The following is a 13,780-nucleotide window of genomic DNA, read 5'->3' on the forward strand; positions in this document are numbered from 1 at the left end:
AGAAAAAGGAGATAGTAATTTCAAAATGTCAAGAACTGAAAAAGAGGTGATTTGTTTAGGTGTTCTCTGCTAACATTGACCTACAAATAGTCTGCTCCCATATAATTATTGGGGAGCAAAGTCACTTTATGACATTTTCCAGAAGAATGTCTATGAAAATCACTCAACTAAGGGCCAGAGGCCAGGGATTTATTAACAGAAACAGTGTGGGTGAAAAAGTGCTGTTAAATAGTAATATAAGCAGGTTTCATTTTCATAGTAGTTTCAGATTTGGTTTTATAGTTAAAATATTTATAAACATTTATCTATTACATGCTTGTAAGTAGATGTTTGGGAGACTTAGTATCCCCTCCATTTGACTTCCTACAATATGTTATCATTTGTAGCTATTTTTAAATGGTGTTATATTCTGCGTGTGTGTGTTTCTCTCAAACAAAACAAGCAAATGCACAAAAATTTTTTACAAAGATTTAGGTGTATAGTCTGGCTATTAAGCTCTGTTCACTGTGCCTGCTTCCTATATTTCAATCCTGGCTTTCAATCCAGCTTCTTTCCTAATTTCAGATTCTTGTTAATGAGAACACTGGGAAGCAGCAAGTAACAGTTAAGTACTTGCATTCCTGTTCCACATGTGGGAGAAGCTGTGGGCTTCTGTGGATGGGAGTGAACCAGACAGTAGGAGGTCTGTTTGTCTGCTTTTCTGCCTGTCAGATAAAATAAATAAAGTCTTTAACATGAAAATTCTAATGTTCTACAATACAGAAAAGTGATTATACTTCACAAAAATTTATTAAGCACTAGAATAGAAGTTTTGCAATACATGTGTTGAATATATGCAACGGCTCATCAAAGATAGTTCATAGAACACACAAATAATGTAAAAAAAAACACACAGGTTTTAATTTTTTGCATCAAGATAAGCATCTCCTAATTCTGTTTTCCATTGACATTTTGAAGTACTCTCATATGTGCAATTATTATGTCAAAAATATATAGTGAAAGAATATAAATGGCATTATTTGATTAGCTTTAACTGTATCTTATGTCACATATTTTTAGCAAATATTAAAGTTATACTAAAATACAAGTGACTAATGGGTTTTCACTTCCTTTAAGGAAATTTCCTTTCCTCCTGTTAGTTGCTTTGCTCTCGCTGCACTCCTGGCACCCATTCCCAGGGAGGAGCTTCTGAAGTGGCCTCTCCCCAGACTTCTACTTCTGTCTCACGTCCTCAGACCCTTCCAAAGAACTACGGTCTGTTCCATCTGTAAAGCGTGTACTTTGTCACTATCCCATAAGAAGCATTTCCCATCTGGCAGATTTTGGTTGTTGTTGTTGTTGTTGTTGTGCATAGGGCAGATTTGAATCAGAGGGTATTCTCCAGCAACCAAAGACGGTCTTGTTCCTTCTGGCCACTAACTCACGTTGCCTAGACCTCCGAGTGGCCCACACTGCTAGTATGGAGCCCAACTTTTGGCCCGTTACTTCTGCTGTTGCTTGTTTAGTCTCTTCTAGAAAGCCCTAAAATTAAGCTTTTGCTCCACAGATGCTTTTAAACCATTCTCTTCAAGGTTCCTGCAACCTCATTCTCAGAAAGTGCAATGACTTTTCCCATCCTCCTTCCCCTTGACATTGGTCTTGTCAGGAAACACTGATACTGCCCCTAATGTGGTTTGGGAAGACCAAGGTAGGATACAGGTTTAGGTAGATTAACAATCTTCTGGTACTTGTATTGCTTCTGAGAGGGAAGCCGCTTTAATTCCTTCCACAGGCACTTCCACCCAAGGGCCTTTGTAACAACTATCCTTTGTGTTTGCAATATTATGCATTCAGATAACTTCCAGGTTAACCCTCTCATCGCCAACTCACTTTTCTATAGCAATGCACTTTATAGAGCTTCTTGCATCCCAGGCTACAGTTTCTAGCTGGAACTTAATCCATTACTATCCAACTTTCAAGAAGTGCTTACTGCTTTGGTCATGCTTAGAGTTCCCCTTCTATTTTGAAAACAGCTATATTTGAGGGTATCTAAAATGCTATTGAAAAAATGAATTTAAATGATGTCTATTTCGGTGCAAAAAAACCATTTGAAATCTATGCAGTTTTTTTTGTAATAGACATTTTCATTGAATGTTTTGAAGACCTCTTGTGTGTATGGATTTGAAATTTTTGCATCAAAAAGAACTTTTGATTTCATTTCAAGTAATCTCATATATCTTTTATTATTTAAAAAATCCATGATTTTTGTGGATTTCATGTGGAGAGTTTCTCTGTTTGAAGACAGAGAGAGTTGAAATTAGAGGGTTAACTATGCAGCTGATATAGAGGAAGAGCACTGGAGACTGATGAACTAACTGGTACCAGGGCCTGGCGTTGATGCGAAGTTGGAACGAACAGGCAGGATCACGCAGCGGCTGTTGCTTGGTTAGAACAATTACCAGGAGAGGAATTAGTGAATTTGAAGTTGGTCAGTGAAGCCAGCCATAGAATTTGAGGAGGGCTACATCCTGTGGAGCCCGAGGCTGCTGTGTGAGCTTCCGCTTTCACTGAGGGAGACAGGAAGGCATTGGCTAGTTTTGAGCAGAGGAGTAGAATGATCTAGTTTAATATTTAAGAGAACAGCCCTGACTGCTTTGTTAAGAATGCAGCCAGAGGAAAACAATGGAGATGTCAGTGGGGAAATCCAGGTGAGTTAGTCTTGGCTCAGGCAGCAGTATTAATTATGGCAGTGCTGGGAAGAGGTTGGATGATGAATCTGCTTCCGTGGTACGCTAGAAGGATTTCACGGCTGATAGAATGAACAGTGAAAACAGACAGAAACCACACATTATGACCTAAACGTTTGAACTAATAAATCGGATATAAATTGAATATCATTATTACTAGGAGGAGAACAATGTAATGGATTAAAAAAGACCTAATATGTGATGTGAGTGCTTTTAAAAGTACACATTCCACATCATGACCTTACAAGCCTCACACCTTATCAGACAGTCTATGAAGAAAGTTAGTGTGTGCCTTTCTAGCTATTGTTAAAAAAAAAAAAAAAGGTTACACTATGGGTTACTTTGAAAGTGATTTTTTTTTTTGCAAGTTACATCGAAAATGATTTTTTTGGTAGGGGCATAGTTATTGTATACAGCTGTGGGTATCCTAGATCAGTCACCTTCTGTCACTCAAATAAGAAATAGTTTGTAGGTCTGGTGCAAAAACCTAGTGGTTAAATCCTCTGCCTTTCATCCACAGGGATCCCATATGGGCACCAGTACATATCTCATCTGCTCCACTTTCCAACCAGCTCCCTGCTTGTGGAGGGAGGCAGTGGAGGATGGCCCAAAGCCTGCAGTCACCTGACAGACCCAGAGGAAGCCCTTGGCTCCTGGTGTCAGATTGGCTCAGCTCTGACAGTTGTGGCTACTTGGGGAGTAAACCAGCGGATGGAAGATCTTTCTCTGCGTCCTTTTCTTTGTATATCTTCCTTTCCAATAAAAAATAAAACAAAAATTTGTATAAGCAGGACTACAGTCTGCTTGGAGTCTTACTATATGTGTCAGGTGAGTTCCTATTTTTAAAAATTAATTTTATTTTTGATGATTTTTACATAGTGTGAAGGGTCAAGGGCTAGAGGAAGGTGGGTGAGACCATTATTTCCACATTCTCTTTTTTCTTTCCCGTTTCTGGGGGAAGGGGGAAGATAAGGGGAGAAGCCACACCCAGCCTCCCAACCATCCCAGAGTCCCCAGTGTGGGGCATGCTCCGAGGGTCCTGCTCAAGTGGTGTTGATAGTTTGACAGTTCTGTGATGCTGTCAATCTTGCCACCCTAATCACGATGAAATTTCTCCAGAATCCACTGGCTGACATAGTCCACTTTAGAGTCTCCATTTGCCCAGGTATTCACTCCCTACACAAGGCTAGGGTAGTTGATCAATTTGTTCTGTCCTCTGTCCTCTCTTATGGGTACCAGGTGTCTTCTGTAGGCTCCAATACACTGCCATATCCTGCATGTGCATCTGATGCTGCCCACTGCTCTGTCTAAGCCACTAAAGATGCCCAGCTCTGTCTCATGCACTCCACAGTAGACCATGGAACCTGCAATTCCATGGTTGGAGTTCTGAGTCCAGCAGATCAATTGGGGGAACTCCCAAAGAAACCTCACCTGAGCTGATCCCAGACCCAGTTGTTATGTGTGCTTGCCAATACAGACTTGGCACAGTTTGTTGCCTGCACATACACTGGTAGTTGTGATTGCTGGGTCAGTTCTACTCCAGTCCTGTCTTATGCACAAACCAATGGGTGTTGGAGCCCAGCCTGGGCCTGGCCACCACACACTCAGCCTTAATGTAAACCAGTGGGAGCTGCAGCCTAGTTGGAGCAACCCAAAATAACCTCCACGAGGCCTGCCCCCTGCCCTGGTTCCTATGCTTGCCAGTATGTACAGGAAACTGGTCCAGTCTGTCCCACATCCCATTCAGCTCTCATACGTGTCAAGAGCCATTGAAGCCTAGCTCAACCCAACCAGCCTCATTATCCAATCCACGCTGATGCCAGTGGGTGCCACTCTCTGTCTAGCCATGCCTGCCCTTAGTCATGGTTCTCATGCTCATCAGTGGGAGTGGCAATCCAAGAGTGAGGTGCCCACTGTTTCCCTACTGGGCCCACTCCCACTCCCAGCTCTCGCACTCTCCAGGTGGTTCTGCAGCTTAGCTTGACACAATTTGCCCCCATCCCGTGCCAGTATCTGCCAGCTGATACTGCAGCAAAGCCCAACCAACCCACACCCACTCTGACTTATGCATGTATCAGTAGGTACAATCAACCCAGCCTGGCTTTCCTCTGATCCAGCTCACATGCAGGTCAACAGGTGTTGTAGCCCTGCCCAGCCTGTTCTGCCCCCATCCCAGCTCTCCTGCTCAGCAGTGGAAATAGTGGCCTAGCAGGGGAGCCCCACACTGCTCCCCTCGGATCTAATGTGTGCTGGTTGGGCACTGCAGCCCAGTCTGGCATGGCCTGCCTCATCTCAGCATTTGCATTGGGTACTATAGCTTGGCCTGGCTGAGTCTACTCCCAATTCCAGTTCCACCATGCTGGTGGAAGCTGCAGTCTAGGTCAGCCCAACCCAACTGACCTCCAGTCCTGGCTCTAACATGAACTGATTGGTATTGCAGCTCGACTCGGTATGACCCACCCCCATTCTGTGCTCAGATTTGCCAGCAGATGATATGAACTAGTCTAGCCTGGCTCTTCCCGACATGAGCCATACATATGCTAGCTAGCAGGTGCCATCACCTGGCCTTGTCTGGGCTACTCCCTGTCTTGGTTTTTGTGTTCACCTGCAGGGACTGTGTCCCAACAGAGGAGTTCCCCAATCTCCTCAAACAGAACCTCTCCCAGTGCCAGATCTGGCTCACACTGGTGGGTCCTTGAGCAAGCCCAACTTAGTCCATCTCCTGTCCTAGCAGGAACAGTGGGCTTTCCTGACAGGCCCATACCCATTCCAGCTCTTACTGTTGAGTTCTACAGCCCAGCTAAGCTTGGTCCACACCTAGACACAGCTCACACATGGCTTGACAGGAACAGAGACCTAGCCCATTCTGTCCTATACCCAACCTGGTTCTCACGAGCACCAGTGGGTGTTGGAGTCTAGCCCAGTCTGGCACGTCCCAGACCCAGTCCACACCATGCCGAGGGACACTGCAGGCATGTCCAGACCAGATGGCAGCCCCCACTCTGGACCTCTTGCTCACCAGTAGAAACCACAACCCAGCCAAGGTGTCCCCTTAGCTCCCCAACCAGGTCTATTCACATCCACAGATCTTGTGTGTGCCAGTTGTTGCTCAGACCCAGTTTGGCATAGTCCCTCACCTGTCTTGGTTTCTGCTTTTGGATGCTGCATCCTGGCCTGACCTGTCTGGCTCCCAGTCCCAACTCTCGCTGATGGGTATACAACCTGGACCTGCTCAGTCTGCTGTCTTCCAAAACTAACCCACACACTTGCCAATGGATGGAGCTACCTTGCCCAACTTGCCCAACACCCAGGCATGGAACACGTGCTCACCAGCAGGAGCTATGACCCACTATGTGTATTTCCTAAGTTGCCCCACTTGGCCCACTCCCAGACCCAGATCTCACGCATGCCAGTGGGTACTAGGCCCTACCTGGCATAGCCTGCCCCTCTGTCCTGGCCTTTGTATGAGTTGGTGGATGTTGCAGCCTAGGCAACCCCACACTCTGTTTAAGGTGTGGATGCAAGTGCTGCAGCCCGGACCTACCCAGCCTGTTCCCAGCCCCAGAACCCATTAGTATTGGCAGGTTCCATGGCCACACCTAGCTCTTCCCATCCCCACCCCAACTCAAGCTAACCAGCAAGACTTGTGTTTCCACAGGGTTGGGTCCACATATCCCCCACAGAATCTACCTCTGGGCCTAGTTCTCTTATGTGCTGGTTAGTGTGATGGCCCGCCCTAATGTGACCCATCCCCTATTCCGACACTTTAGTCAGGTACTGGGATCTAATCCTGCCAGACAGGTCCCCAGCCCTAGCTTTTGTGTGAGCTGGCATGTGGTGGTCAGCAATGTTCCATGCTAATAAGCCCAACTCAAGATTCTCATATGGGCTGGTCATCTGTCTGACCTGTAAAGGTCTTCCAGTCTCCCCTCCAAACCACCAGGTCTCAGTCCCCTGGCTTACCTGTAAGTCAGTGGTCTTATCGTTGGGAGTCCTTCAGTAGTCATTCCTCACCTACACATATGGTGGCCTTATCCATTGATGTTCCTCAGCAGTAATTCCTCACCTGTTCTACAGTGGCAATGTCCATGGAAGTCCCCCGGAAGCCACCTATTACCTGGACACAAACTATCAGGTGCCTACCTGTCCCCACCAGTGCCAACCACCAGACCCTCCCATAGGCCCACACCTCCAAGTCTCCAGAGCTCACCGCCGGGTGGCCAGAGGGCTTCACCCAGCACCATTGACAGAGTGGCCACCCAACCCAAATGGCACCAGCTGCATTCAAGCAGCTGGCACCTTGGAATTCCCAGGTCGAGAGGCTAGGCTGCACTCCGTCCCTGAAAGTGACTGGTGGGGTGCCCAGCTCGACCCAAGATGGTGCCAGCTGCATTCAAGCAGCTCAGGTAAGTTTCTTAGCTAATACCTGCATTTTTCTAGGAAGGTGTTCTGGAATTTCCATGTCTTACCAGAAAGCTTGAGGAGAAGGTAGCTTCCCTATCTTGATATGTAGCAAGAAGCTACAAATGACTGGGACCCACTGGGTTCCTTTAAAAGCAATGAGACTAGCACTTGCACATCAATAAATATGTGATTGCCCCAGGAGAGATGTGCCTACCTACAGATATCAGCTCAGAAAGGTGATGAGAGGGGCACGGTGCTAGAACTCAGATTTTCCAACACATTAGTTCAGACTTGTGATTGGTTGTGTTGCTGATGGAGCTGCTCAGACTGTCTCCTGACAGCCAGACTTTGGGGCAGAAGGGCTGAACCAAGGCCCTCCCTCGGGTTTCTGACTCTCCTGTGAGGCAGGGTTAGCACAGCAGGCAGCCTGATGTGACCTCAGGCAATAGGATTACTCTGTATACTAGGGCAGCCAACCCTCTCTAACAACAAACATTTTGTCCTATAGAGTGATGGCTGTTGAGCAAGATGGACACAGTTCTTTTTCTGACACTTTCCACTGCTCCTCTGGCTGAGCTCTTGAAGCTTTGCAAGATGGAAGGTCAATTGTGCCAATTACTTGAAAGAATTATCCCTACTCCCTTTGCTTCTGGAATTTCAAAAACCAAGGCCATTAATTCTTTAAGCTTCAAAATGTATGTCTTTAATTAGATTTATGAGAGGTAGCTACTGTAAAAAAAAAAAAAACCCAGACAAATAAGATCAGCTAGCTATGGGTCCAACCTCATGCTCTGATAAAAATGTGGCCGTGATACACCTGGCATAACTAGTTCAAGTTTAGGAACTCTTATGTATCTCTTTAACTACCATTTGACACTGCTTCCCACCCCTGTAGGTGCCTGTCACTTCTGGAACTAGGCCTGTGCTAAGTCTACCCAGTCCTGCTTGCAGATCCTGTTGGGGTATAAGAAGAGGTGGAATATGATTAAGTCCCGTCTCTGCTTTGGACCCTGCTTAGACGAATCACTGTCCTTGTCTACCCTCCCATCGTGGAGCTCTGGAGGTCCTCACTCGCTCTCAGCCAGACCTCTCCACTTAAGAGGTACCATTTTCAGCTTTCCTTTTTCTCACTTAGGGACCATTTTTTCAGTGCCCTGTGTTGAGCATTTCTCAATGTGGGATAGCCCACACTCATGTATTGAATGTGTACTTACCCTCTCACTGGTGGATAAACATTGTTCTTATTTTCACATGATACCAGTCTCTACCATTTTGATATCCTCAGGAACCAATAAACTGTATTTTATTTTTTGGCAGGCCAGATTTACAGAGAGAAGGAGAGACAGAGAAAGATCTTCCATCCACTTGTTCACGCCCCTAATGGATCTGAGACAATCCAAAGTTAGGAGCCAGGAGCTTCTAGGTTTCCCACACCAGCGCAGGGTACCAAGGCTTTGGGACAGCCTCTACTGCTTTCCCAGGCCACAGAGAGCTGATGAGAAGTAGAGTGTCCATGACATAAACCATCACCCATATGGCATTCCAGTGCTTGCAGTTCTCCAGTATATCACCCTCTCTATCTGTAATACAAGCAGCCATTTCTTCTCATGTTTTGTGCATATAGATGAAAAAGATATCTTAAGCTCTCTACAAAATTACAATAAGGAAACATGGAAAGAAGCATGGATGGAATACCCTGGGAGGAATTGTTACTTTTAAACAGTTATTCTAGTTGAGTTGTTAAAGCACTGCAAATCCCATATTTTTTTTTTATCTGTAAAATATAAAATGGTAAGAGTCATGGTAAGACAGTGCTGGGTAAGATATATAAAGCCCTGGCTGGGGCACTCCCTCCTAAGTACCAGCTGTTGCTGCCAAGGCATTGAGTATGGTGCTTAGCACAGAGAAGATGCTGAGACAATTGTAGCTCCTTCTGCTGAATGCACCCAGTACAGAGTGGAGCACACTTCACAAGCTGGTAGCATTAGCACTCTGTGGTACCCATGTCTTTTAAAATGGGAATAATTATAGTAGTATGGTCATCTCACATAGACATTAAGTTAAAACATTGACAGCCTGTTTCCTAGAGCACCTGGGATTCTTGTGGAATTCCCACCTTCTGGTGTCATTTCTGAGTTCCATTTCAGGCGTTGTGGACACTGCAGAGCTTCTGCTGCCTGTCCGGATACCCTGAGCATGGATATGCCCAGCCCCCCACTTGCCACTCAGATATCCAGGAAGCCTCATCCATCAATATGATCTTTCTCCCAACTGTCCTAAAATTCTTCTTCAGAATCGAAGGATTCCAAAGTAAAACAATAATGGATTCAGTTATCATCAGTGTAATGAGTGGCGCTGTACGTCTTATTTGACGCTGCGTTCCCTGGTTTCACATTCTGGAGGCCTCAGAATCCCCATGCAGCTTGATCACTGGCTCAGGAGTGACAGGGGACAGCTCAGAGTCTCGCCAGTTTCTCCATTCTCTCCTTTTCTCTTTGTGAAGGAATTCTTGTTTCACTTCACAGAAGCACAATGATAAGCAAATATCCTTTTGTTTCCAGTAAGGCATGGGCAATGAAGTGTGAGTGAAAGTCAGTTGGAAGGATGCCTAGGACAGGCAACGGGCGGGAACATTAGCTACTATTTTACCCACCTCCTGCCTTCGCACTGAAAGTTCAGTGGTCCTCTTGGGACATGGTGGGACAACAGAGAGGAGCTGCATGACACCGCATGAGTGCTGAGCCCCTTCTTCTCCCTGGATATCTCCCTTTAAAATAATCTTCCATTTTCTTTAATCCATTTATTGGAGTTTTCATTATAAATATCCAAATCTGCTCTTGATTCAAGTTCCTTTTAACCCTGGTGGAGTCTATGTTTGAAACACATTGGTTTTTAAAAAAATTTTTATTTGCTTATTTACTAATTTTTATAAACTTACTGACTATTCTATTATCAAATAATTAGCCAAAAAATAGGACTCAGTAAAAAGTTTAAGAGATCCACAAAATTAACAAAATTGATATTGATGTTCACAGTTACAGTGTTTATTTTTCTTTTTCAGTGATGCAGGCTTCATTTTTAGAAAAATTGCTAGTATTTTATTTTTGATGATGTCTACATAGTTGAAAAGGATACATACCCATGTGGACCACTGATTAGGGTGGGAAGGGTTGAGGAATAGGAGAAAGTGGGTGAGACCATTGTTTCTAAATTTTCTTTTTCTTCTCCTCTATCTGGGAAAGAAAAAGGGAAACCACACCCAGTATCCAAGCCACATTAGTATCTGGGAATGAGGAACAGCCACCTGACATCATCTCATGTCCGTGATGTTGAACATGCCCTCAGGTTCTGATAGTTCTAGAACAGTGTTGATTTTGTTGCTCTGAGGATGAGGAAATCCTTCCAAAGTCCATTGGCTGACATTGTCTATCTTAGAGTCTCCATTCACCCAGATACTTGCTGTCAACACTTGGCTGGGAGAGTTGTCTAATTTGTTCTGCCCTCCATCCTCTGCTATGGTACTTGATGTCCTCTGCAGGTCCCAATGAAGTGCCATATCCCCTGTGTGCAATTGGGCATGCCATCCACTATACCATCTTCAGCAACTGAGGAGGCCAGTTCTGACACATGCACTCCATAGTCAGACCACAGATCCTGCGATCTTCCCCATGGCCGGAGTTCTGAGTCCAGCGGTTCAGCTGAGGGGGTTCTCCAAAGCAACCTCATCAGAGGTGACCCCAGACCTGACTCATATGTGTGCTAGCTAGTACAGGTCTGGCTCAGTCCATCACCCACATCAGCCTACACACACACTGGTGGTTACAGTTGCTGGGTCAGTTCTGCCTCCAGTCAAATCTCTTATACAAACGAATGGATGCTTTGGTCCAGCCCAACCCTGCCCACCATACACTCGGCCATCATCTACACCAGTGGAAACTGCAGCCCAATTGAAATAACCCCCAGTAACTCCCACCAGGCCCATCTGCAGCCATGGCTCCTGTACATGACAGTGTGTGTAGCAGATTGGACAAGTCTGTCCCAATCTCATTCTGCTTTTGTACATGCCAGTAGGTGCTGCAGCCTAGCTCCACACAACGCACCCTACTATCCATCCCACACTTATGCTGGTGGGTGCAACCACCTGTCTAGCCAGATCCACCCCCAGCCCTGGTTCTCATGCTTATTGGTGGGAATTGAAGCTCATCAAAGAGGTGTCCACAGTTTCCCTACTAGGCCTACTCCCAGCCCTGGATCTTACATTTTCTGGGTGTTTCTGCAGTCTAACTTGAAAGGACTTGTTCCCATTCCCAGCACGTGCCAGCGATTGTTGTGGTAAACCCAGATCAGCCTATACTTACTCTGGCTCATGCATGTATCAGTGGATACAGTCACTAAACCCAGCCTGGCTCTCCCCCTCAACCAGCTCACATGCAGGGTATAAATGCAGGTGTATATATGCAGGTGTAACCCTGCCTGGCTTGGTCTGCCCCTGCTCCCAGCTCTCACACTCACCAGCAGGAGCAATGGCCCAGCAGGGGAGTCCTCACTGCTCTACCCCATCTGGCTCATCTTCCCACTCCTTTTCCCCCAACTTGGTCTTGTACATGTGCTGCTGGGTGCTGGGGCCGAGTATGGCATGGCCTGCCTTAACTCAGCATTTGCCAGTGGATGCTGCAGTCTAGCCCAGCCCAGCCAGCCCCCACTTCAGGCCCTAATGTGAACTGGCTGGTGTTGTGACTAAACCCGGCCTGTCTTACACTTCGTTTTAGTTCTTATCTGCCAGCAGGTATTTGGACTAGCCCAACCTGGCCTGCCCCTCAGACCTGAACCACACATATCCCAGCAGGTACTGTATCCTAGCTTAGTCTGGCCTGCAACCAGTCTTGATTTTTGCGCTCACCTTCAGAGACCGTGTCCTCACAGAGGAGTTCCCAAAACTCCTCTGCTAGGTCTCCTCTAAGCGGCCAATCTTGTGCACACTTGTGGACTTAGTCCAGTCAGCCCAGCCTGACTTAGTCCACATCCTGTCCTGGCAGGAACAGCAACCTTGCCCAAATAACCCACACCCATTTTGGCTCTTACTGTTGGGTGCTATAGCTCAGCGATACTTGGCCTACTCCAGACCCAGCTCTCCTGTAGTTCAGTGGGTGCCAAGACCTAACCTAGCCCATCCTGTACCCACTTGGCTCTTGTGACACCAACAGGTGCTGGAGTATAGCCCAGAGTGATCTCACCCCACCAACCGAGTCCACATTCATGCCAAGGTATACTGCAGCCATGTCTAACCCATTTCACCACCCTCATTCTGGCTCTTGTGTTCACCAATAGGAATTGCAGCCCAGCCGGCATATCCCCTAAGCTCTCCAACCAGACCTGTCCTCAGCCATAGATCTTGTGTGTGCCAGCATTGTTCTGATCAGCTTGGCATAATCCATTCGCAATTTGGCCTCTGCCGTTGATGCAGCCTGGCCTGGCCTGGTCCAGCCTTCCCGCAGTCCCAACTCTTGCTGGTAGGTGCTTCAACCTAACACTGCCCAGTCTGCCCCCCATCCCTGGCTTTCATAAAAATCAGTAGGTGTAATAGCCTAGCCCAGCATGGCCCACACTCCATCCTGGTTCTTATGCATGCCAGTGTGCTAAAGTTTGGCCCAGCCCTCCAGAACCAGCTCTCACACTTCCTGACAAGTGGAGCTGCCTTGCCCATCCTGACCAATGCCCAGGCAATCCTTAGGTTAAGGCATACTAGCACCTGGATTCTCAGGCCGCATCTAGTTCTTGGTTGCCTCACCCTTATCTGTTTAAGGGCTGGTAACACAAGTCTATCACTTGCAGTAAAACTCCTGGCAAGTGCCTAGTGCATAGGAGATGCCCAGTCAGTATCAGGTAGCTGAACACATAATCAATAAATACACTCTAATTCTTACTGAAGTGCTTTCAAGCTTCTGCGTCCTCACACATGTGATTGCTTCCACTCAGAGGGCCTGCCTCTTCTTCAGCTGAGTAAAGTTCAACTCAGAATTACAAACAGCGCATTACATTGACCCTCCCCTCAGTGAAAAATTGGTTATTTCTACCACTATATTCTTTCTATTAAGTTATAAATGTTGCACTGTTTTTAATATTACACCTGGGTCTGGTGCTCAATGGCTAAATCCTCACCTTGCACATGCTGAGATCCCATATGAATTCTGGTCTGTGCCCCAGCTGCTCTACTTCCCATCCAGCTCCCTGATTGTGGCCTGGAAAAGCAGTAGGGGAGGGTCCAAAGCCTTGGGACCCTATACCCGTGTGGGAGACCCAAAAGAAGCTCCTTACTCCTGGTTTTGGATCAGCATAGCTCTGGCCATTGCAGCCTGTTGGGGAGTGAACCAGTGGATGGAAGATCTTTCTGTCTTTCCTTCTCTCTGTAAATCTGATCTGCCTTTCCAATAAAAATAAATATTTTAAAAAATATAATAACCTTTGTTGTATACTAATTGCACAAGTGTTTGTCTTCACTAGTTGGGGAAAAAAGCAGAAAAATGTCAAACATACTCTGAGTACCTGGTACTCTGTTTCTTTATGTGGCCTACGTAGCTCACTCCACATTGCTGGGTTGAGCAATGTGAAATCATGAAAGCTACCCAATTCAATAATTGTTCTTTATGCTT

At 46.3% G+C, this 13,780-nt stretch overlaps 1 long non-coding RNA gene across 1 annotated transcript in view; it reads left to right on the forward strand.

Moving 5' to 3' along the window:
• The first annotated feature begins 8,034 nt into the window (after positions 1-8,034).
• LOC131480100 (uncharacterized) overlaps positions 8,035-13,780 on the forward strand; it is a 163,085-nt gene continuing 157,339 nt past the window's right edge. Inside the window, exon 1 of the long non-coding RNA XR_009245253.1 lies at positions 8,035-8,232. This is a non-coding gene — a long non-coding RNA (uncharacterized LOC131480100). The remainder of the gene's footprint in view (positions 8,233-13,780) is intronic.

Source organism: Ochotona princeps, chromosome 4 (genome assembly GCF_030435755.1).
Source record: "Ochotona princeps isolate mOchPri1 chromosome 4, mOchPri1.hap1, whole genome shotgun sequence".
Lineage (NCBI taxonomy): Eukaryota > Metazoa > Chordata > Mammalia > Lagomorpha > Ochotonidae > Ochotona > Ochotona princeps.